This window comes from Lolium rigidum, chromosome 7 (genome assembly GCF_022539505.1).
Source record: "Lolium rigidum isolate FL_2022 chromosome 7, APGP_CSIRO_Lrig_0.1, whole genome shotgun sequence".
Classification (NCBI taxonomy): Eukaryota; Viridiplantae; Streptophyta; class Magnoliopsida; order Poales; family Poaceae; genus Lolium; species Lolium rigidum.
Window position 1 is genome coordinate 347,619,085 of NC_061514.1, and position 25,147 is coordinate 347,644,231.

The following is a 25,147-nucleotide window of genomic DNA, read 5'->3' on the forward strand; positions in this document are numbered from 1 at the left end:
TTCTTGGCAAAGTTTCTTCTTCGTTAAATTGTTATATGGATGGAATTGGAAAATGCTACATGTAGTAATTCTAAAATGTCTTGGATAATGTGATACTTGGCAATTGTTGTGCTCATGTTTAAGCTCTTGCATCATATACTTTGCACCCATTAATGAAGAAATACATAGAGCTTGCTAAAATTTGATTTGCATATTTGGTCTCTCTAAGGTCTAGATAATATCTAGTATTGAGTTTTGAACAACAAGGAAGACGGTGTAGAGTCTTATAATGTTTACAATATGTCTTTTATGTGAGTTTTGCTGCACCGGTTCATCCTTGAGTTTGCTTCAAATAACCTTGCTAGCCTAAACCTTGTATCGAGAGGGAATACTTCTCATGCATCCAAAATCCTTGAGCCAACTACTATGCCATTTGTGTCCACCATACCTACCTACTACATGGTATTTCTCCGCCATTCCAAAGTAAATTTCTTGAGTGCTACCCTTAAAATTCCATCATTCACCTTTGCAATATATAGCTCATGGGACAAAATAGCCTTAAAAACTATCGTAGTATTGAATATGTACTTATGCACTTTATCTCTTATTAAGTTGCTTGTTGTGCGATAACCATGCTTACGGGAACGCCATCAACTATTCTTTGTTGAATATCATGTGAGTTGCTATGCATGTCCGTCTTGTCTGAAGGATCTATCACCTTAAATATTGGAGCATGCCTATTGTTAGAGAAGAACATTGGGCCGCAAACTAAAGCCATGAATCATGGTGGAAGTTTCAGTTTGGACATATATCCTCAATCTCATATGAGAATAATAATTATTGTTACATGCTTATGCATTAAAGAGGAGTCCATTATCTGTTGTCCATGTTGTCCCGGTATGGATGTCTAAGTTGAGAATAATCAAAAGCGAGAAATCCAAAATGCGAGCATTCTCCTTCGACCTTTGTACAGGCGGCATGGAGGTACCCCTTTGTGACACTTGGTTGAAACATGGCATTGCGAAGATCCGGTAGTCCAAGCTAAGTAGGACAAGGTGCGGGCACTATTAGTATACTATGCATGAGGCTTGCAACTTGTAAGATATAATTTACATAACTCATATGCTTTATTACTACCGTTGACAAAATTGTTTCATGTTTTCAAAATAAAATCTCTAGCACAAATACGAGCAATCGATGCTTTCTCTCGCGAAGGGCCATTCTTTTACTTTTATTGTTGAGTCGGTTTACCTATCTCCCTCCACCTTAAGAAGCAAACACTTGTGTGAACTGTGCATTGATTCCTACATACTTGCATATTGCACTTGTTATATTACTCTATGTTGACAATATCCATGAGATATACATGTTATAAGTTGAAAGCAACCGCTGAAACTTAATCTTCCTTTGTGTTGCTTCAATACCTTTACTTTGATTTATTGCTTTATGAGTTAACTCTTATGCAAGACTTATTTATGCTTGTCTTGAAGTACTATTCATGAAAAGTCTTTGCTTTATGATTCGAGTTGTTTACTCATGTCATTACCATTGTTTTGATCGCTGCATTCATTACATATGTTTACAAATAGTATGATCAAGATTATGATGGCATGTCACTTCAAAAATTATCTTTGTTATCATTTTACTCGCTCGGGACGAGCGGAACTAAGCTTGGGGATGCGATACGTCTCCAACGTATCGATAATTTCTTATGTTCCATGCTACTTTATTGATGATACCTACATGTTTTATGCACATTATATGTCGTATTTACGCATTTTACGGAACTAACCTATTAACAAGATGCCGAAGAGCCGATTCTTTGTTTTCGTTGTTTTTGGTTTCGAAATCCTAGTAACGAAATATTCTCGGAATTGGACGAAATCAACGCCCAGGGTCCTATTTTTGCACGAAGCTTCCAGAAGACCGAAGAGGAGTCGAAGTGGGGCCACGAGGCGCCGCCACCATAGGGCGGCGCGGCCCAGGCCCTGACCGCGCCGACCTATGGTGTGGGGCCCTTGTGTGGCCCCCCACGTTGCCCTTCCGCCTACTTAAAGCCTCCGTCGCGAAACCCCCGATACCGAGAGCCACGATACGGAAAACCTTCCGGAGACGCCGCTGCGCGAATCCCATCTCGGGGGATTCGGGAGATCGCCTCGGCGCCCTGCCGGAGAGGGGATTCATCTCCCGGAGGACTCTTCATCGCCATGATCGCCTCCGGAGTGATGAGTGAGTAGTTCACCCCTGGACTATGGGTCCATAACGAGTAGCTAGATGGTCGTCTTCTCCTAATTGTGCTTCATTGTTGGATCTTGTGAGCTGCCTAACATGATCAAGATCATCTATCCGTAATTCTATATGTTGTGTTTGTCGGGATCCGATGGATAGAGAATACTATGTTATGGTGATTATCAATCTATTGTTTATGTGTTATTTATGATCTTGCATGCTCTCCGTTATTAGTAGAGGCTGCGGCCAAGTTTTTGCTCTTAACTCCAAGAGGGAGTATTTATGCTCGATAGTGGGTTCATGCCTTCATTGACACCTGGGATCGTGACGGTAGGTTCTAAGGTTGTGTTGTGCTTGTTGCCACTAGGGATAAAACATTGATGCTATGTCTAAGGATGTAGTTGTTGATTACATTACGCACCATACTTAATGCAATTGTACTGTTGCTTTGCAACTTAATACCGAATGGGGTTCGGATGATAACTCGAAGGTGGACTTTTTAGGCATAGATGCAGTTGGATGGCGGTCTATGTACTTTGTCGTAATGCCCGGATTAAATCTCACTATATTTATCATATCATGTACATGCATTGTTATGCCCTTCTCTATTTGTCAATTGCCCGGCTGTAATTTGTTCATCCAACATGCTTTTATCTTATGGGAGAGACACCTCTAGTGAACTGTGGACCCCGGTCCTATTCTTTACATCGCATACAATCTACTGCAATACTTGTTTTACTTGTTTTCTTTGCAAACAATCATCTTCCACACAATACGGTTAATCCTTTGTTACGGCAAGCCGGTGAGATTGACAACCTCACTTTGTTTCGTTGGGGCAAAGTACTTTGGTTGTGTTGTGCGGGTTCCACGTTGGCGCCGGAATCCCTGGTGTTGCGCCGCATCACATTTCGCCACCATCAACCTTCAACGTGCTTCTTGGCTCCTCCTGGTTCGATTAAACCTTGGTTTCTTTCTGAGGGAAAACTTGCTACTGTGCGCATCATACCTTCCTCTTGGGGTTCCCAACGAACGTGTGAGTTACACGCCATCAGATACTTGTACATACTTGTTTAGTTTCTTAGAGTGGTTTTCGAATGAGAGGGAGATGATATTTGGGGAAGTGCTGTCCAAAAACAGATTCTGGGCTGTTACCAAAAAAATTCGTACGCACAGCTAGAACGTTATTTTGAGTTGCAAAAATTTGAGCATGTGCCCCAGGTTGTTATCTAACTTTCATTAGTTGAACACTTTTTGAGCTGAGCAATGGAAGATTTTTGTTAATTTCGATTTCAATCTCTGTTGTCGGGTTTTGGCAGATTTACGTCATCCTGCTTTTCGTGTTTCTGTGAGTTTGCATTCTCTTGTTTTCGCTTTGTTTCTTTCCTAAAACACAAAAAGACCAAAAATATTTCTGTTGTTTCTCTTCACCATTTGTTTATTTGGTTCTTTGCTCTTATTTTACTTTATTTTCTATCGTTAGTTTGCTATGAGAAAACCCAAAAAGATTTTGCTTTGTTTTCTTGTTTCTTTTGTTCTTGTTTCCAATTCGAAAACACCAAAAATATTTGCTGTTCTTCTTTGGTTTGTAAAGTTCATCACGAGTTTAATGGTCTTCGGTGATTGGAGCGTGGTTTTCATTTCATATTATCCAAGCTGCACAAGTGAAAAGCAATAATGACGATCTACAACAATTGGATTGTGGTGAGAGGCTGGTATGAACTCTATTTGTTTTCATTTTTGTGCATATACTCATCCATGTGAGCATGCTTAGTTGGTTCATGTGAGGTATATGTTATTTGAGAAAGTCTAGTAGTTCATGATCTCTCATGTTTAGCTCCAATTTATTAATATGAGTAGCATGTCATGGATGTTCGCTTGCATTGTTTTATTCATAAATAAGTATGGCATTGTGGTATCCTCCTCTCGAATAATTCATTTATATAGACTTGGCACATGCTCACGCATGCATATGACTGAACAAAAAGTCAATTAAGCCTCGATGATTTATATTGCTTCGAGTTCTTGTATCACTTTTATGCCTCCGTTAATTTATTTTGCCGCAAGCATGATTATGACAGTTACTGCTCTCTTGATTTGTCGCTCCCTAGTCCTTTGCTAGCCTTCACTTGTACTGAGCGGGAACGCCGCTCGTGCTTCCAAACACCGAAAACCAAGTTGTTCCAAAGTGTCCACCATAAATACCTATGCATGGCATTTCAAACCATTCCAAGTAAATTCTCATGCGCTACCTTTAAAACGTTCAAAATGCTTCTCAATTTGTGTTAATGTTTCATAGCTCATGAGGAAGTATGTGGTGTTTAGCTTTCAACCTTGTCATTTACTTTTGACGGACTCTCATATGGACTAGTGGCACATCCGCTTATCCAACAATTTTGCAAAAGAGCTGGCAATGGGATTCCCGGTCCCAAATTAATTAACTTAAATAGACACTCCTCCATGGTTTGTGATTGTTGGACGGCACCCGAAGGATTCGGTTAGCCATGGCTTGTGTAAGCAAAGGTTGGGGGAGTGTCATCATCATAATAAAACTTAAATAAAAAGGCACTCCTTCATGGTATGTGATTGTTGGCGGGCACCGAGGACTCGGTTAGCCATGGTTTGTGTAAGAAAGGTTGGAAGGAGTGCCACATAAATATATAAATAATTCATGGGAGCCGTTCTTGAGAGTCCAGGTTGACGAGGTAGTTAGTGTACCCATTACCATTCGTTGACAACAACAAGCACTTCTCAAAATAATTTTACTCCTGTTTTAAAAATGAAAAGCTCTAGCGCATGTTAATCCCTGCTTCCTCTGCGAAGGGTCAATCTTTTACTTTTATGTTGTGTCTCCATTCTTTCTTTGAGCACTATCTTGAGAGCACAACTGTCATTCTTAGTATAATATGCTTGTCTCAAAATATGATTGATTGTGGTATAACTTTGATGCTTTTATCTTTGACAATCGCTACTTCTAGTCTTTCTATAAACTCCAGAGGTGCCTTGGCATTTATGTTTTGCCGATCAAATACGGGCAAGCGAGATACCACTTTACCATCTATACCCTATATAAAAGCAAGACAGTTTCACGCACCCTCATTAACCGGCCACTGTAGATGTGCAATTTTCCTTCGTTTTCATCCACACATTCAGTGACACGTACCTCCTATCTTATCGTTTGCTTAGTTTGACCGATCGGTAGTTTTCCTTTCATTTTTTCTTGAGTGAATTAGGCTACCGGCAACCGGTTGTTGCGTTTCTTCCCGGTGATTGAGGCAGACATCACTGCCTGGTGGGTATACGTCCTCTCTCACTCTTCTGGAAAAATCTAATGGTAGACCCCACCTCCTTCTCTCTTTTTCTCATCCGTGCGCCCACCGCTTTGACGGTTTGACCGAAATTATCCACGAGCGCCCAAAAATCTCCGTCGGCCGAGTATTTGCCAGGCTCCCACCGCCATGTCGCTGCCCTGGGTTACCCGCGCCTGGGATCCCTTCCGTCGGCGCGGCTCACCGCCCAAAGAGCTACCATGGCCGGCGCGTCGGGACGGGGGCACTCAGATGGAGAGGCTGCTCCGCCCAGAGAACAGCCATGGCCAGCGCGTCAGGACGGCAGCTCTCAGATGGGCTGCCGACCATGAAATCCGAGGAGAATGCACGCGGCGGACTCCCTTCACACCTCCCTCTGCGCGTCGGTTTTCGGTCTACTTCTCCCCATCGCCTGCAGCCAAGGTGGCCGGAGGTGAGAGGGACGAGGGACTGCCTCCATTTGAGTTGCTTTCTCTTTCCAATAATTTTTTTTCCTATCCATGGCTGGTGGGAGGATTGACGGTGGAGGAGCTCTTCTCCTTGATTCGTATGTGGAGCCGCCAGATCTTTTGTTTCCCAATCTAGCACCATCGTTTTTCAGGGAGATCTTTTGTTTCCCCATCTAGCACCATCATTTTCCAGGGCCGGGGTCGGCTTTGGTTGTTGGTTTCTTCGGAGGCCGTCATGCTGGTCCGGGCACGTAGTGTGCCGCTAGCCTAGCAGTGCCAAGGTTGTCCTCGGTCTGCACACGGTGGGCGGTGGGCATCATGGACGCCTTCACCTTCTTCTCCGGCTTCCACATAGTTGCCAGCAGGTGTGTACTTGCGGCCTTGCCAGCATCCCCTTTTGTGGATAACGTTGCACAGTTGGGTATGTTTGGTGATGCCATCCCCAACATTAAGCTGGTCTCCATCCATGATTTGGTCTGCATCCATGATTGACTTGGGCGTTAGCTAGATATGTTATTACATAATTTATGGTATGAGTATGTTTCATCCCATAACAGTTGATGACACGATCATAAGTTTTAGGTGTGATGTTCTATACCTACCTCTGATGGAGCCATGGAAGTACCATTTGGACAGCTCATTAGTTCCATTCTCGGACCAATTCCTAATGATTGTTATTGTTTTATTCTAGAACTGGAACTGCATCCATCTCAAAATTTAAGGTACACACACCACTTGAAGTGATATTGAATTAAGAGACTGGTTTAGAAATACTAGCACAATTCTACACTGATTTCTTAGCTTATACTTTTCAGCGAAGCAGTGTCAGAAAATGTGCCTATCTTACTTCCCTATCTTTTTCCCTCTTGGTCATGATATTCTTGAGGATATAGATTATGGTCGACTGGATGCTCCGAGCGAATCAATATTATGAGATTCTAAACCCCAAAAGATGTTTGGATGCGAGATCATTCCTACTTCAGGTTTATAAGAGTTGCTTTCTTGCCACTTCATCTGAAGGACATATCATATCCTCATTAACTGGTTAGGTTCTCACCGTATCTCTTTCCAGTGTTGGCTTCTGAATTTACTTCATGTGTTAGTACTACTAATAGATGCCTTTAGATTTTTCAATGCTATAAAGATATTTGTTCTACTCTTGCATTAGTTTCCTTTGTTGTGCCAACCATTGTCAATGCAGATCTAGGATTGCAGCAGTGCCAAATAGACCTAACTTTGTACATTCTGGTGTTGTTCAGAAAATGGAAGTCGTCTCTCCTGACCGTTCGCTTATGGATTGTTTTAGAAAAGGTCAGATTATTTGTTGTAGCCTGTAAATGCTCTGTGTAATGACTACAGGCTACAGGCAATGGGTTCTTTATATTCCAGTACCACTTTCCTATGGTTTTGTTCACCTCCTTAGTCCTTATTAACGCCATATCCTTCAAGCATTTCAGGATTGACGCTGCAACTGTCACAAGATATGCCATTTTTCCAATATCTGAACTAAGCTCATAGTGATTGGTGTGTAAAGATTGGTGATCTCAGATTTCACAGACATGACAGGTTCTCCCTATAATATTATCAGCATATAAACTTACTACCGAGATTTCCGTAGAAATCTTATTTGCGTATTTTTTTTGCTACGAATGATCTGCATCGAGAAGATAATACATAAGTTCCTCTGCACTTGAACATTACTATATGCTTGGCTAGGTTTCATACTTTCCCCATGGATGTCTTATCTTTTAAGTTCATGTCTTCAGTCATCAAGTTTCTAGAAAGTGTGCTTCAATATCTTTTTGGCTACTAAGACGAAATATATTAGTGTTGTCCATGAAGAGTAGGCACTTCCTTCATTAAATTGTTTATCATAAAGAGAAAGTAGTTTTATCTGAATGTTTCCCTCTAGCAACTCAAGAGGTTCTATTGCAGTTATCAAAAGAGGTTGATGCATCTAAAATAAACCTAGCTGTATGCCATAGGTTTACCATCATTCCATAAATATGATGTTGCATTATGTATGATAAATTTACTGTGCTGAATGAATGAACGGTGTAGTATCATAGAGTTGACATGAACGCACTAGCCCAATGAGTCTCACTAGGGGTTGGTCACAGGGAACAACTTCGGGCGACTCGCGAAAGGGGAGGCTGACAACTTCACATTCTTTGTCTCCTTATGATGCCTTCTTTCCCTGTAGGTACCCTATAAGTATGTGTGGTGCCGGCCGTCGGCGATGCCAGCGTCCTTCTTCCTCGCCTTCTCTGGTTCTGCAGCATTATCGTGGCATCCAAGATGTTTCTGCTCAACTGGCTCCGGCAGTTCCTCTGCCAGTGCATCCAAGGCGAGGCAAACCTCCGGGTTGGGCGAGGTTGCGGATGATCGGCTGGCCGTGCAGTTTCTCTTTTCTACAGCTATCCAGGCCTGTTTGTCCGGCTGGTGTTAGTCCTCATTACCAGTGTTTGATACTTCTTTCTCCGTCTGTTGGCCCGAGTTCTCTATTGGCTTTAGGTGTATTGTCTGAGGTGGATTCTTGGAGGCGCCAGATTTGGTTGAGGAAGTGGCCTGACAACCATTGGATAATTTATCCAGAGCATTTGCATGTTCAGATGTTGAAGAACTTTCCATCAATAAGTTTGGCAGAAATGGCTATTCTCTAGCACATCCTTTAATATATCTATAGAAACTATTGGTACTGGAAGATTACTTGGTAATAGATTGATCCCCATGAGAAGTTAAATGCAGATCAGCATGATTAGTTCACGTGCAAGATCTTTTCTGCGGTTGTCCATCCTTCTCATATTGTTGGATTTCCATTATATGTAGCTTGCACATTCGGTTGATCTCACTGTTATCTTTCTGCTGCTGAAAACATCGAGTTCATGGGCTCATTCTAGCGTTCGAGTTTCTCATGGCAATATTCTTAGGATAACTGGCTCTGCAGTAAAAGTGTTGCCACTATTTTGTATTGAGACCTTTTGTGATCATGTGTTGTCTGTATAAAGGCTATGGAGCTGTTTTAATTGCAATGTTTCAGTTTTACCATATCCACTTGGTTCAGTAAGATGGTATTAATTACTGAATTAGCAGTTTTTGTATGCCATTTCCATTCCAGTTAACCAGTGTCTCCGAGTCATAGGCAAAACTGGAATTTTAAACACAGAATTATCCGGTGCTAATAAGTAGACATGTACAACTAATTGCACGAGCAGGATAATTTCTCCAGCACCAAACTTCAGTGACCTGTAATTCGGGTCCTTTTGTATGGTTTGAACATAATCAGTATGTATTGGAGAACAGCTTGCACTCCTTTTGTATCCATACTACCTCTTACTATACTACTTGGTTCCTTTGGTAATAACTAATAAGCTATTTTTTAATGTATAATTGGCTTTTGCCTTGCCTTTCCAGATTTAATTTCTTCATGCATTATCCAAAACAATTATCGGTCAATTAACCAATTCGAGAATTTCAGAAGACCAGGGTTATTCTTCCCCTGAAATCTGTTCTCCTTTTTTTCCTTTAATTTCACGGTACTAATTAATATGCAAAAAATAATAGTTAAATTGATAACAGCGAAATAGTATAGTATGCTATTGTCAAATTGATAGTCAAGTTATAGCTCACTTTTCAGATTTCGATTGCTCTTGGCATTGCAATGCAACAGAAACCCGCTTTCGGTAAGAGGACTTGCAGTAGTTATTACTGAAATAATAACATACCAGCCAGATGATGGATCTGCTTGAATCACTGGGACGGTCGCTCCAATCGTTTGCCCCCAAGTCCCCAACTACCTTTCTGCTTCCCTCCATGATGGAGGCTCCATCTGCCGCTGCATGCTATCTCCGACCGGTGCTTCTCGCGTTCCGCTGCTCTTCCGATCCGCCGCTTCGGCGGTCCTTCCCGTTCTGCTACGCTTCACCCGCTGCCGCCTGCCACCACCGACCTGTGGTCTTCCTCTATAAGCTCGCTGATGAACTTAGCGACGCCGAGCTCTCAGATCTTTGCATGCAGCTAGCCTACAACAGTGGAGACAGTGATGGAGAAAACTTTCATGTCTCTTCTCTACCGGTGGATTTCCATGGACTCTTACTCAGAGATCCCTAATGGCTTTCTTTTCTTTTCTTCTGTTCGCCTGAGTCACTCGCAGCTAGAAAAGAACAAACTGTTTGTTTATAGTAGAGAAAAAGAGACAACTTCTCTAAAAAAAGAGGGGAGACAAAAGCAATCAACATCGGTTCGTCACACATGGGCCGAATATTGATAGTGCGGCCTATCTAACAAGACCAACGTATAGGCTGCTTAGTTACTAAAATGGCCCAGTACCGCTAACAAATAACTGCTTCAAATATTCTTTTTTGCTCTACACTTCTCAGCTACTACACTTTTAACATAGCAATCTCTAAATCATCAGATATCCACTAAAAGAACAACTAACAATAACGGGCGCGGCGTGCCGCCGCGCCTATGCTTCCTAGTATTTTCTTATGAACATTGCAATCCTGCTTATATACATGATTCATGATGCTTATTATTAATTGTTGGTACTTCTCCATGATTGACATAGCTGTTGGATGATCTTATTTGCATGTATCTCATTATGAACTGCTTAAGTATTAGCCATAGCATGAGAATATATACATCATATGAGCAAATGTGTTCGTGAAAGTTCTTTTATCGCTCAGTTGTTAACTGAATTGCTTGAGGACAAGCAATAAGCTAAGCTTGGGGGGAGTTGATACGTCCAAAACGTATCTACTTTCCCGAACACTTTTGCTATTGTTTTGACTCTAATTTGTGTATTTTGGATACAACTAACACGGACTAACGCTGTTTTCAGCAGAATTGCTCTGGTGTCTCGTTTTTGTGCAGAAATCCAACTTTCGGGAAAAACCTCGGAATTTATACGAAGGCCCTATTTTCCCGGAATATTGGCGGAGCCGAAGGGCAAGCCGGGTGGGGGCACGAGGGCCCCACACACTAGGCCGGCGCGGCCCGGGAGGGGCCGCGCGGCCCTAGTGTGTGGCCCCTCGGCTGGCCCCCGACGCCCTCCTTCGGACTACTTATCGCCCTCGACCTAAAAACGCACGTAGAGAAGTCGAAGTCGCCAGAAACCCTCCAGAGAGCCGCCACATCGCGAAACTCCGTCTCGGGAGCCAGAAGTCTCCGTTCTAGCACTCCGCCGGGACGGGGAATTGGAGGAGATCTTCACCGCCATCACCGCCAACGCCTCTCCATCGACCAGCCATGTTTCCCCCATCCATGTGAGAGTAATTCCCCCGCTGTAGGCTGAAGGGGATGGTAGGGATTGGATGAGATTGGTCATGTAATAGTCATAAGATTGTTAGGGCATAGTGCCTAGTATCCGTAGATGTCACTTTTATGATATTGTTGCAACTTGTTATGCTTAATGCTTGTCACTAGGGCCCGAGTGCCATGATCTCAGATCCGAACATGTTATTGATTCATGAAGATATTCGTTGTTTATGATCTTACCCGCAAGTTGTATACATACGTCGCTGTCCGGAACCAATGGCCCCGAAGTGACGAAATCGGGACAACCGGAGGGAATGGTAGTGATGTGAGGATCACATGTGTTCACGGAGTGTTAATGCTTTGCTCCGGTACTCTATTAAAAGGAGTACCTTAATTTCCAGTAGTTTTCCTAGAGGCCCGGCTGCCACCGGCTGGTAGGACAAAAGATGTTGTGCAAGTTTCTCATTGCGAGCACGTACGACTATATATGGAACACATGCCTATTGATTGATTAGTACTTGGATACCGTTTTATTATTATCTGCAAATGCCCCCTGCTTTGATTGTTATATGAGTTTCTCTCATCCATGCAACGCCCGTTAATCCGTCCCCGTGCCTACAGTATTTTAATCCTGTTGTTTACTATAATCACTACTGCTGTCTTTATTTCACCGCTGCTGTTATTTTACTATTCCTACTGCTATAAAATTGTTACTACTGATAAACTCTTGTGAGCAAGTCTGTTTCCAGGTGTAGCTAAATTGACAACTCCGCTGTTAAGGCTTACAAGTATTCTTTGTCTCCCCTTGTGTCGAATCAATAAATTGGGTAATACTTCCCTCGAAGACTGTTGCGATCCCCTATACTTGTGGGTCATCAAGACTATTTTCTGGCGCCGTTGCCGGGGAGCATAGCTTTATTTGAAAGTTCACTTGGATTGATATTGTTCGCTGTAATTCTCCATCATGGGTAAACCTCGCGATACTAAGATCGCCATATTACCATCCACTACAAGAAAAGGTACAACTCTTAGTACCTCTGTTGCTCTTGATTCACCATCTGTGATAAGTAAACTTGTTTCACCACCACAAGCTTCAAATGTTGGTACTTCTGCTGAATCTGAAAATTCCTCTTATAATTGTGATGATGCTTCTGCTGTGCTTGATAATGATGGTTCGTTAGGATCTTTTCTAGATGCTACAATTGCTAGGTCTAGGCAAATTGAAAATACTGAAACTCCTAATGAAAATGCTGCTACACCTGTTAATTCACCTGAGTCCGTTGAATATTCTAGTGATGATCTTGATGAAGATTATGTAGAGCTTGATGATGATTTTATTGAAAAATGCAATGCTACTACTGATGCAAGAAAAATTAAAAAGTTGCTTGCAGAACATGCTGTTAGATATAAACTATCTCCTGATCCTAAATTTGCCACATCTCCTATAAACATTAAGGATAAAGATTATGATTTTTCTCTTGATCTATCTCATATAGCTATTGTTGAGAAAACACCCTTTTGTGGTACTGAAAAAGAAAGTGCTTGTTGAACACATGATTGAGTTATCTACTCTTAGTGGCTTGTTTTTCGATGATGTTAAGATGCGTACTTACTTTGTCGCTAAAATTTTTCCTTTCTCATTAAAGGATGACGCTAAAACTTGGTATAATAATTTGCCTCCTGGTTCTATTAAAAGTCCAAAAGAATTGCTTGATGTTTTCTTCCGGAAATACTTTCCTGCTAGTGCTCAACATATTGCTTTGCAGAGAATTTATAATTTTGACCAGGAAGATGGAGAGAAATTGCCTGAGGCTTGGGCGAGATTTTGTTCTCTTATTAGAGCTCGGCCTAACCATGATTTGGAAAAGCATGATTTACTTGATATATTTTATAGTGGACTAACCATTGAGTCTAGGGCATACCTGGATAGTTGTGCTGGTTGTGTTTTCAGGAAAAGAACTCCAGCACGACGCTGAAGAATTATTGGCTCAAATAGGCCGGAATCATGATGATTGGTCTACACCTGAACCAACCCCGACACCGATATTGAAGAAGAGGGGTATGATTAAATTAAATGATGAAGATATGAGGGAAGCCAAGAAGTCTCTTAAAGAGAAGGGTATTAAACCAGAAGATGTGAAGAATTTACCTCCTATAGAAGATTTATGTGAGATAACTCCCCCTTCATCCATGATTGAGGTACACTCTCTTCAACGCTTTACTAGGGAAGATATTCCGTATTCAAAACCTACTACTCAATGCTTAGATGAATTTGATAATTATATTGTTAAGCAAGAAAACTTTAATATGAGAGTAGAGAATCATTTAATGGAAAATTCTCGAGCTATTAGTGAATTGCATGATATTGTGGAGAGAACCTCCAATGATGTTAAGATACTTGTTAAACATTTTCATATGGTTCAAACTCAAATTGATCAACTCACTAAAGTGCAAAATGACTTGTTGGGAAATAATTCTAAAGAAAAACATGCTTATGAAGTAACAACTAGAGGTGGTGTCTCTACCCAGGATCCTTTATATCCTGAAGGGCATCCCAAAAGAGTTGAACAAGATTCTCAACTAACTAAAACTGGTGCTCCATCTAAGAAAAAGAAAAAGAAACATAAGAATGTTGTAGAATCCTCTGAACATGTTAATGATCCTAATAGTATTTCTATTTCTGATGCTGAAACTGAAAGTGGTAATGAACATGATAAAGATGATGATAAGGATGATATTCCTGATAAAGAAGAGGTTGAAGAAGAACCTAAAAAGCATGCTAAAAATAAAAAGTACACTAAAGAAGATTTTATTGTTGAGAAACATGGTAATGAAAGAGAACCTTGGGTTCAAAAGCAAATGCCTTTTCCCTGCTAAGAAACTAAAATCAAAGGAGGAGGAACATTATAATAAATTTTGTGATTGGATGAAACCTTTATTTTTGCAAATCCCTTTGAATGATGCTATTAAATTGCCTCCTTATTCAAAGTATATGAAAGATATTGTCTCTAACAAAAGGAAAATTCCCAATGAGGAGATTTCCACTATGCTCGCTAATTACTCCTTCAGTGGTAAGATTCCAAAGAAGCTTGGAGACCCAGGTATACCGACTATTCCTTGTTCCATCAAGAATAATTATGTTAGAACTGCTCTATGTGATTTGGGAGCGGGAGTTAGTGTAATGCCTTTTTCTCTTTATAAGAGACTTGATTTAGATAAGTTAATACCAATTGATATATCTTTTGCAAATGGCTGATAAATCTACCGCTATTCCTGTTGGTGTATGTGAAAATGTTCCTGTTCAAGTTACTCAACAGTGCTTGATATTAACTGATTTTGTTGTGTTGGAAATGCCTGAAGATGATAATATGTCCATTATTCTTGGAAGACCCTTTCTTAATACTGCAGGGGCTGTTATTGATTGCAATAAAGGCATGGTTACTTTCAATGTTGATGATAAGGAACATACTGTCTATTTTCCCAAGAGGATTGATAAAGTATATGGAGTTAATACAATTTTTAATGTGAAAACTATCAAAGTGGGATCCATTGATTGTCCTATATATGAGCCTAAAGAAGAATATCAAACCCTTGTGATTGGATCCATATCAATTCAATATAAGGTAACATGATTGATTTGAGGTTTATTTCTTCTTATGTCATATAAAATTTATTTGGTAGCAAGACTTGATCAACCTTGTTAACAAGTATATTTTAATGCATAAGAGAGCTAAACAACATTTCTTTCTTTCTTTCTCCCTCCATTTGTTTTACTTGTTGTAGCACCTTTTGTTTTGCAATATGCTTTAGTTGTTAAGATTTTGGAAATCATTTTCCTGCTGTGATAATAATTAATTTAACACCTGAAATGTGCATTTTTCGAAGTTCTCAAAAATTTACAAAAATTATACTTGGTAGTCCTATTTTTTGAAGAGGCACCGGGAGCACCTGGGCTGACCGGTGGGGCACCCCAGGGTGGCACCTCACGAGCCGGCGCGGCCAGCCGGGGCGCGCCACCCCGGTGTGTGGCCCCCTTTGCCCCACTTCAGCATCTCTTCCTCCCACTCTCTTCTCTCTCCCGAAAAAACTCGCACCAGGTTCCTCTCACTCGCGTTTCTGCTCAAGAACTCGCGATTTCTCGATCTCCTTGCTCAGCCCAGATTTCTGTCTGAAATTTGGCACATTTGCTCCTTGGTATGTGACTCCTTTGATTGTCCAATTAGAATTGTGTTTGATTGAGTATATCTTGAATATTTTGCTGCTGTAGATAACATGTTTAGTGAGCTTGCATGCTTGTTCTAAGTGGTAGAAATTAGTTTTGATGCATGTTTAGTACTCTAGCAAGTTCCTATAGTTGTTCCCCTCAATTATATACCTTGAAATCAAATTTTATAATGGTTGTTGAAAATTTCAGAAGAGGAAAATGAAGAAATTCAAGTTTGGAGAATTATTCAAGAGAGGAACAACCAGCACCGGGAGGCCCTCGAGGGCGTCCACTCAGATTAGGCGATCCTACAATGAGGATATCATCGCGCCTAGCTTCGCGCCCGAAGAGGACAATGGGGCTCCTAATGCTTCATCCTTCCCATGTTATGATTTTCTGACAAATGCGGGGATATTGGATGATTTCTTCACCCTTGTCAACAGGGCGAGGCTTAGCCACCTACGTGGGAGATGAAAGGGAGCAATACTACATGCTCACCAAAATTTTCGTTGAGAGCTTCAAGTTCCACAACACGCAATATGAGCCGACGAGTTGCATTCAAGATCTATGGTAATCCTGTTACTATGGAATTGGAAGAATTTTGTCGTGCATTGGATATTGCCCTCGTAGGTACAGCAAGGAGGATTGATGACAACCCCCGGAACCTGTTGGAGCTCTATCGAGGGATCACCGAAGATGATTGCCGCACCATTCAGTGCGGGAAGATAAGAAACATTCAACTCCCCGCCATTAAATATTTTGCATATTACATTGCTACTACCATTCTTGGTAGGGAAAATACTAGCAATATCTCTAGCTATCATCTTGCTTTCCTGAATGCTGCACTTACTGGACAGACACTTTATCATCTTGGTTCTCTTATTGCTCGCCGCCTGTGTAGCAGGGGGCCTATTTTTGGAGGAACTATTGCACTGCGCATTTTAACACATTTAAGACTCCCTCTTGATTCTAATGATGTGCCATTAACCCCTAGGAGACTTGATATTGCTGCTATGAAGAGTCATCATTTTGTTACTACTGATTCCACTATAGATAATATGGTCTATAGAATGTTGTTTGTTGACGGGGATGAGAAGGAAATCCCTCTTCCCCGACCGGGTTTGTTCAATATTGACAGGCAATCATGGTCGCTCACTAAGGAGGAGGTGGAGGAACATATGAAGATACAAGACTTCCACCAGCAGCATGACTCCGAGGACGCCGAGCCCTCCTACGACTGCACCGTCACATACCCCGATGCTTCCTCCAGCACATACCTGGAACCGGGTCGTTCCTCGTCGTACTACGGAGACACCACTTCATGGGGACCGTGGGAATGAACTCCACTTAGGCCAAAAGCCTAAGCTTGGGGGAGGTATACCGGCATCACTCATTCTTTGCATATTATGGTTGCTGGATACTTGTACATACTTGTTTAGTTTCTTAGAGTGGTTTTCTAATGAGAGGGAGATGATATTTGGGGAAGTGCTGTCCAAAAACAGATTCCGGGCTGTTACCAAAAAAATTCGTACGCACAGCCAGAACGTTATTTTGAGTTGCAAAAATTTGAGCATGTGCCCCAGGTTGTTATCTAACTTTCATTAGTTGAACACTTATTGAGCTGAGCAATGGAAGATTTTTGTTAATTTCGATTTGCATCTTGCTGTCGGGTTTTGGCAGATTTCTGTCATCCTGCTTTTCTGTGTTTCTGTGAGTTTGCATTCTCTTGTTTTCGCTTTGTTTCTTTCCTAAAACACAAAAAGACCAAAAATATTTCTGTTGTTTCTCTTCACCATTTGTTTATTTGGTTCTTTGCTCTTATTTTACTTTATTTGCTATCGTTAGTTGGCTATGAGAAAACCCAAAAAGATTTTGCTTTGTTTTCTTGTTTCTTTTGTTCTTGTTTCCAATTCGAAAACACCAAAAATATTTGCTGTTCTTCTTTGGTTTGTAAAGTTCATCATGAGTTCAATGGTCTTCGGTGATTGGAGCGTGGTTTTCATTTCATATTATCCAAGCTGCACAAGTGAAAAGCAATAATAACGATCTACAACAATTGGATTGTGGTGAGAGGCTGGTATGAACTCTATTTGTTTTCATTTTTGTGCATATACTCATCCATGTGAGCATGCTTAGTTGGTTCATGTGAGGTATATGTTATTTGAGAAAGTCTAGTAGTTCATGATCTCTCATGTTTAGCTCCAATTTATTAATATGAGTAGCATGTCATGGATGTTCGCTTGCATTGTTTTATTCATAAATAAGTATGGCATTGTGGTATCCTCCTCTGAATAATTCATTTATATAGACTTGGCACATGCTCACGCATGCATATGACTGAACAAAAAGTCAATTAAGCCTCGATGATTTATATTGCTTCAGAGTTCTTGTATCACTTTTATGCCTCCGTTAATTTATTTTGCCGCAAGCATGATTATGACAGTTACTGCTCTCTTGATTTGTCGCTCCCTAGTCCTTTGCTAGCCTTCACTTGTACTGAGCGGGAACGCCGCTCGTGCTTCCAAACACCTGAAAACCAAGTTGTTCCAAAGTGTCCACCATAAATACCTATGCATGGCATTTCAAACCATTCCAAGTAAATTCTCATGCGCTACCTTTAAAACGTTCAAAATGCTTCTCAATTTGTGTTAATGTTTCATAGCTCATGAGGAAATATGTGGTGTTTAGCTTTCAACCTTGTCATTTACTTTTGACGGACTCTCATATGGACTAGTGGCACATCCGCTTATCCAACAATTTTGCAAAAAGAGCTGGCAATGGGATTCCCAGTCCCAAATTAATTAACTTAAATAGACACTCCTCCATGGTTTGTGATTGTTGGACGGCACCCGAAGGATTCGGTTAGCCATGGCTTGTGTAAGCAAAGGTTGGGGGGAGTGTCATCATCATAATAAAACTTAAATAAAAAGGCACTCCTTCATGGTATGTGATTGTTGGCGGGCACCCGAGGACTCGGTTAGCCATGGTTTGTGTAAGAAAGGTTGGAAGGAGTGCCACATAAATATATAAATAATTCATGGGAGCCGCTCTTGAGAGTCCGGTTGACGAGGTAGTTAGTGTACCCATTACCATTCGTTGACAACAACAAGCACTTCTCAAAATAATTTTACTCCTGTTTTAAAAATGAAAAGCTCTAGCGCATGTTAATCCCTGCTTCCCTCTGCGAAGGGTCAATCTTTTACTTTTATGTTGTGTCTCCATTCTTTCTTTGAGCACTATCTTGAGAGCACAACTGTCATTCTTAGTATAATATGCTTGTCTCAAAATATGATTGATTGTGGTATAACTTTGATGCTTTTATCTTTGACAATCGCTACTTCTAGTCTTTCTATGAACTCCAGAGGTGACTGGGCATTTATGTTTTGCCGATCAAATACGGGCAAGCGAGATACCACTTTATCATATTTTCTTATGAACATTGCAATCCTGCTTATATACATGATTCATGATGCTTATGATTAATTGTTGGTACCTCTCCATGATTGACATAGCTGTTGGATGATCTTATTTGCATGTATCTCATTATGAACTGCTTAAGTATTAGCCATAGCATGAGAATATATACATCATATGAGCAAATGTGTTCGTGAAAGTTCTTTTATCGCTCGGTTGTTAATCGAATTGCTTGAGGACAAGCAATAAGCTAAGCTTGGGGGGAGTTGATACGTCCAAAACGTATCTACTTTCCCGAACACTTTTGCTATTGTTTTGCCTCTAATTTGTTTATTTTGGATACAACTAACACGGACTAACGCTGTTTTCAGCAGAATTGCTCTGGTGTCTCGTTTTTGTGCAGAAATCCAACTTTCAGGAAAAACCTCGGAATTTATACAGAAGGCCCTATTTTCCCAGAATATTGGCGGAGCCAGAAGGGCAAGCCGGGTGGGGGCACGAGGGCCCCACACACTAGGCCGGCGCGGCCCAGGAGGGGCCCACGCGGCCCTAGTGTGTGGCCCCCTCGGCTGGCCCCCGACGCCCTCCTTCGGACTACTTATCGCCCTCGACCTAAAAACGCACGTAGAGAAGTCGAAGTCGCCAGAAACCCTCCAGAGAGCCGCCACATCGCGAAACTCCGTCTCGGGAGCCGAAGTCTCCGTTCGGCACTCCGCGGGACGGGGAATTGGAGGAGATCTTCACCGCCATCACCGCCAACGCCTCTCCATCGACCAGCCATGTTTCCCCCATCCATGTGTGAGTAATTCCCCCGCTGTAGGCTGAAGGGGATGGTAGGGATTGGATGAGATTGGTCATGTAATAGTCATAAGATTGTTAGGGCATAGTGCCTAGTATCCGTAGATGTCACTTTTATGATATTGTTGCAACTTGTTATGCTTAATGCTTGTCACTAGGGCCCGAGTGCCATGATCTCAGATCTGAACATGTTATTGATTCATGAAGATATTCGTTGTTTATGATCTTACCCGCAAGTTGTATACACACGTCGTTGTCCGGAACCAATGGCCCCGAAGTGACGAAATCGGGACAACCGGAGGGAATGGTAGTGATGTGAGGATCACATGTGTTCACGGAGTGTTAATGCTTTGCTCCGGTACTCTATTAAAAGGAGTACCTTAATTTCCAGTAGTTTCCCTAGAGGCCCGGTGATGGCGTGTAACTCACACGTTCGTTGGGAACCCCAAGAGGAAGGTATGATGCGCACAGCAGCAAGTTTTCCCTCAGAAAGAAACCAAGGTTTATCGAACCAGGAGGAGCCAAGAAGCACGTTGAAGGTTGATGGTGGCGAAATGTAGTGCGGCGCAACACCAGGGATTCCGGCGCCAACGTGGAACCTGCACAACACAACCAAAGTACTTTGCCCCAACGAAACGGTGAGGTTGTCAATCTCACCGGCTTGCTTGTAACAAAGGATTAACCGTATTGTATGGAAGATGATTGTTTGCAAGAAAACGAGTAAAACAAGTATTGCGATAGATTGTATGCGATGTAAAGAATAGGACCGGGGTCCACAGTTCACTAGAGGTGTCTCTCCCATAAGATAAAAGCATGTTGGGTGAACAAATTACAGTCGGGCAATTGACAAATAGAGAAGGGCATAACAATGCATATACATGATATGATAAATATAGTGAGATTTAATCCGGGCATTACGACAAAGTACATAGACCGCCATCCAACTGCATCTATGCCTAAAAAGTCCACCTTCGGGTTATCATCCGAACCCCATTCGGTATTAAGTTGCAAAGCAACGAGACAATTGCATTAAGTATGGTGCGTAATGTAATCGACAACTACATCCTTAGACATAGAATCAATGTTTTATCCCTAGTGGCAACAGCACATCACAACCTTAGAACTTTCCGTCACTGTCCCAGGTGTCAATGAAGGCATGAACCCACTATCGAGCATAAATACTCCCTCTTGGAGTTAAGAGCAAAAACTTGGCCAGATCCTCTACTAATAACGGAGAGCATGCAAGATCATAAACAACACATAAACAATAGATTGATAATCACCATAACATAGTATTCTCTATCCATCGGATCCCGACAAACACAACATATAGAATTACAGATAGATGATCTTGATCATGTTAGGCAGCTCACAAGATCCAACAATGAAGCACAATTAGGAGAAGACGACCATCTAGCTACTGCTATGGACCCATAGTCCAGGGGTGAACTACTCACTCATCACTCCGGAGGCGATCATGGCGGTGAAGAGTCCTCCGGGAGATGAATCCCCTCTCCGGCAGGGTGCCGGAAGCGATCTCCTGAATCCCCCGAGATGGGATTCGCGGCGGCGGCGTCTCTGGAAGGTTTTCCGTATCGTGGCTCTCGGTACTGGGGGTTTCGCGACGGAGGCTATTTGTGGGCGGAAGGGCAACGTGGGGGGCCACACGAGGGCCCCACACCACAGGTCGGCGCGGCCAGGGCCTGGGTCGCGCCGCCCTATGGTGGCGGCGCCTCGTGGCCCCACTTCGACTCCTCTTCGGTCTTCTGGAAACTTCGTGCAAAAATAGGACCCTAGGCGTTGATTTCGTACAAATTCCGAGAATATTTCGTTACTAGGATTTCTGAAACCAAAAACAGCAGAAAACAGCAACTGGCTCTTCGGCATCTTGTTAATAGGTTAGTTCCAGAAAATGCGTAAATACGACATATAATGTGCATAAAACATGTAGGTATCATCAATAAAGTAGCATGGAACATAAGAAATTATCGATATGTTGGAGACGTATCAGCATCCCCAAGCTTAGTTACGCTCGTCCCGAGCGGGTAAAACGATAACAAAGATAATTTACGAAGTGACATGCCATCATAATCTTGATCATACTATTTGTAAACATATGTAATGAATGCAGCGATAAAAACAATGGTAATGACATGAGTAAACAACTGAATCATAAAGCAAAGACTTTTCATGAATAGTACTTCAAGACAAGCATAAATAAGTCTTGCATAAGAGTTAACTCATAAAGCAATAAATCAAAGTAAAGGTGTTGAAGCAACACAAAGGAAGATTAAGTTTCAGCGGTTGCTTTCAACTTATAACATGTATATCTCATGGATATTGTCAACATAGAGTAATATAACAAGTGCAATATGCAAGTATGTAGGAATCAATGCACGAGTTCACACAAGTGTTTGCTTCTTAAGGTGGAGAGAGATAGGTGAACTGACTCAACAATAAAAGTAAAAGAATGGCCCTTCGCGAGGGGAAGCATCGATTCTTGTATTTGTGCTAGAGCTTTTATTTTGAAAAGATGAAACAATTTTGTCAACGGTAGTAATAAAGCATATGAGTTATGTAAATTATATCTTACAAGTTGCATGTCTCATGCATAGAATACCAATAGTGCTCGCACCTTGTCCTACTATCTCGGAAAACACGGATTCTCATCGCATAACATATGTTTCAACCAAGTGTCACAAAGGGGTACCTCCATGCCGCTCGTACAAAGGTCTAAGGAGAAAGCTCACATTTTGGATTTCTCGCTTTTGATTATTCTCAACTTAGACATCCATACCGGGACAACATGGACAACAGATAATGGACTCCTCTTTTATGCATAAGCATGTAACAACAATTATTATTCTCATATGAGATTGAGGATATACGTCCAAACTGAAACTTCCACCATGATTCATGGCTTTAGTTAGCGACCCAATGTTCTTCTCTAACATATGCACACTCAAACCATTTGATCATGAAATCCACTACTTCAGACAAGACGAACATGCATAGCATCTCACATGATATCCAACAAAGATAAAGTTGATGGCGTCCCCAGAAGCATGGTTATCGCACAACAAGCAACTTAATAAAAGATAAAGTGCATAAGTACATATTCAATACTACGATAGTTTTTAAGGCTATTTTGTCCCATGAGCTATATATTGCAAAGGTAAATGATGGAATTTTAAAGGTAGCACTCAAGCAATTTACTTTGGAATGGCGGAGAAATACCATGTAGTAGGTAGGTATGGTGGACACAAATGGCATAGTAGTTGGCTCAAGGATTTTGGATGCATGAGAAGTATTCCCTCTCGATACAAGGTTTATGCTAGCAAGGTTATTTGAAGCAAACTCAAGGATGAACCGGTGCAGCAAGACTCACATAAAAGACATATTGTAAACATTATAAGACTCTACACCGTCTTCCTTGTTGTTCAAAACTCAATACTAGATATTATCTAGACCTTAGAGAGACCAAATATGCAAACCAAATTTTAGCAAGCTCTATGTATTTCTTCATTAATGGGTGCAAAGTATATGATGCAAGAGCTTAAACATGAGCACAACAATTGCCAAGTATCACATTATCCAAGACATTTTAGAATTACTACATGTAGCATTTTCCAATTCCAACCATATAACAATTTAACGAAGAAGAAACTTCGCCTTGAACATTATGAGTAAAGCCTAAGGACATATTTGTCCATATGCAACAACGGAGCGTGTCTCTCTCCCATAAAGTGAATGCTAGGATCCATTTTATTCAAACAAAAACAAAAACAAAAACAAACCGACGCTCCAAGTAAAGAACACAAGATGTGACTGAATAAAAATATAGTTTCAGGGGAGGAACTCGATGATGTTGTCGATGAAGAAGGGGATGCCTTGGGCATCCCCAAGCTTAGACGCTTGAGTCTTCTTAGAATATGCAGGGGTGAACCACGGGGGCATCCCCAAGCTTAGAGCTTTCACTCCTCTTGATCATAGTATATCATACTCCTCTCTTGACCCTTGAAAACTTCCTTCACACCAAACTTCAAGCAAACTCATTAGAGGGTTAGTGCACAATTAATAATTCATGTATTCAGAGGTGACACAAACATTCTTTTCACTTCTGGACATTGCACAAAGCTACTGGACATTAGTGGATCAAAGAAATTCATTCAATATAGCAAATATGGCAATGCGAAATAAAAGGCAGAATCTGTCAAAAACAGAACAGTTCGTAAAGACGAATTTTAAAATGGCACCATACTTGCTCAAATGGAAAAACTCAAAACTAATGAAAGTTGCGTACATATCTGAGGATCACGCTCGTAAATTGGCAGATTTTTTAGAATTTTCTACAGAGACTTGTGCCCAGATTTGTGACAGACAGCAATGCTGTTTCTGCGCAGCGATCCCAAATATAACATCAACTTTGACATAGAAACTTTACTTGGCACAAAAACATGATAAGGAGAGGTTGCTACAGTAGTAAACAACTTCCAAGACTCAAATATAAAACAAAGTACTGTAGTAAAAACATGGGTTGTCTCCCATAAGCGCTTTTCTTTAACGCCTTTCAGCTAGGCGCGAAAGTGCAAATCAAGTAACATCGAGAGTAGAAGCATCAACATCATAACTTGTTCTAATAATAGAATCAAAAGGCAACTTCATTCTCTTTCTAGGGAAGTGTTCCATACCTTTCTTGAGAGGAAATTGGTATTTAATATTACCTTCCCTCATATCAATAACAACATCAACGGTTCGAAGAAAAGGTCTTCCCAACACAATAGGACAAGATGCATTGCATTCGATATCCAAGACAACAAAATCAACGGGGACAAGGTTATTGTTAACCATAATACGCACATTATCAATCCTCCCCAAAGGTTTCTTTTTAACATTATCGGCAAGATTAACATCCAAATAACAATTCTTCAATGGTGGCAAGTCAAGCATATCATAAAATCTTTTTAGGCATAACAGAAATACTTGCACCAAGATCACATAAAGCATTACATTCAAAGTCATTGAATTTCATTTTAATGATGGGCTCTCAACCATCTTCTAACTTTCTAGGAATAGAAGTTTCAAGTTTTAGTTTCTCTTCTCTAGCTTTTATGAGAGCATTTGTAATATGTTTTGTAAAGGCTAAATTTATAGCACTAGCATTAGGACTTTTAGCAAGTTTTTGTAAGAACTTTATAACTTCAGAGATGTGGAAATCATCAAAATCTAAATCATTATGAGTTACAGCAATGGGATCATTGTCCCCAAGGTTGGAAAAAATTTCAGCAGTTTTATCACAAGCGGTTTCAGCAGTTTTAGCAATTTCAGGCAGTTTTGTACGCTTTGCACTAGGAGTAGAAACATTGCCAACACCAATTATTTTACCATTGATAGTAGGAGGTGCAGCAACATGTGAACCATTATCATTACTAATGGTGGTAATAGTCCAAACTTTAGCTACATTATTCTCTTTAGCTAGTTTTTCATTTTCTTCTCTATCCCACCTAGCA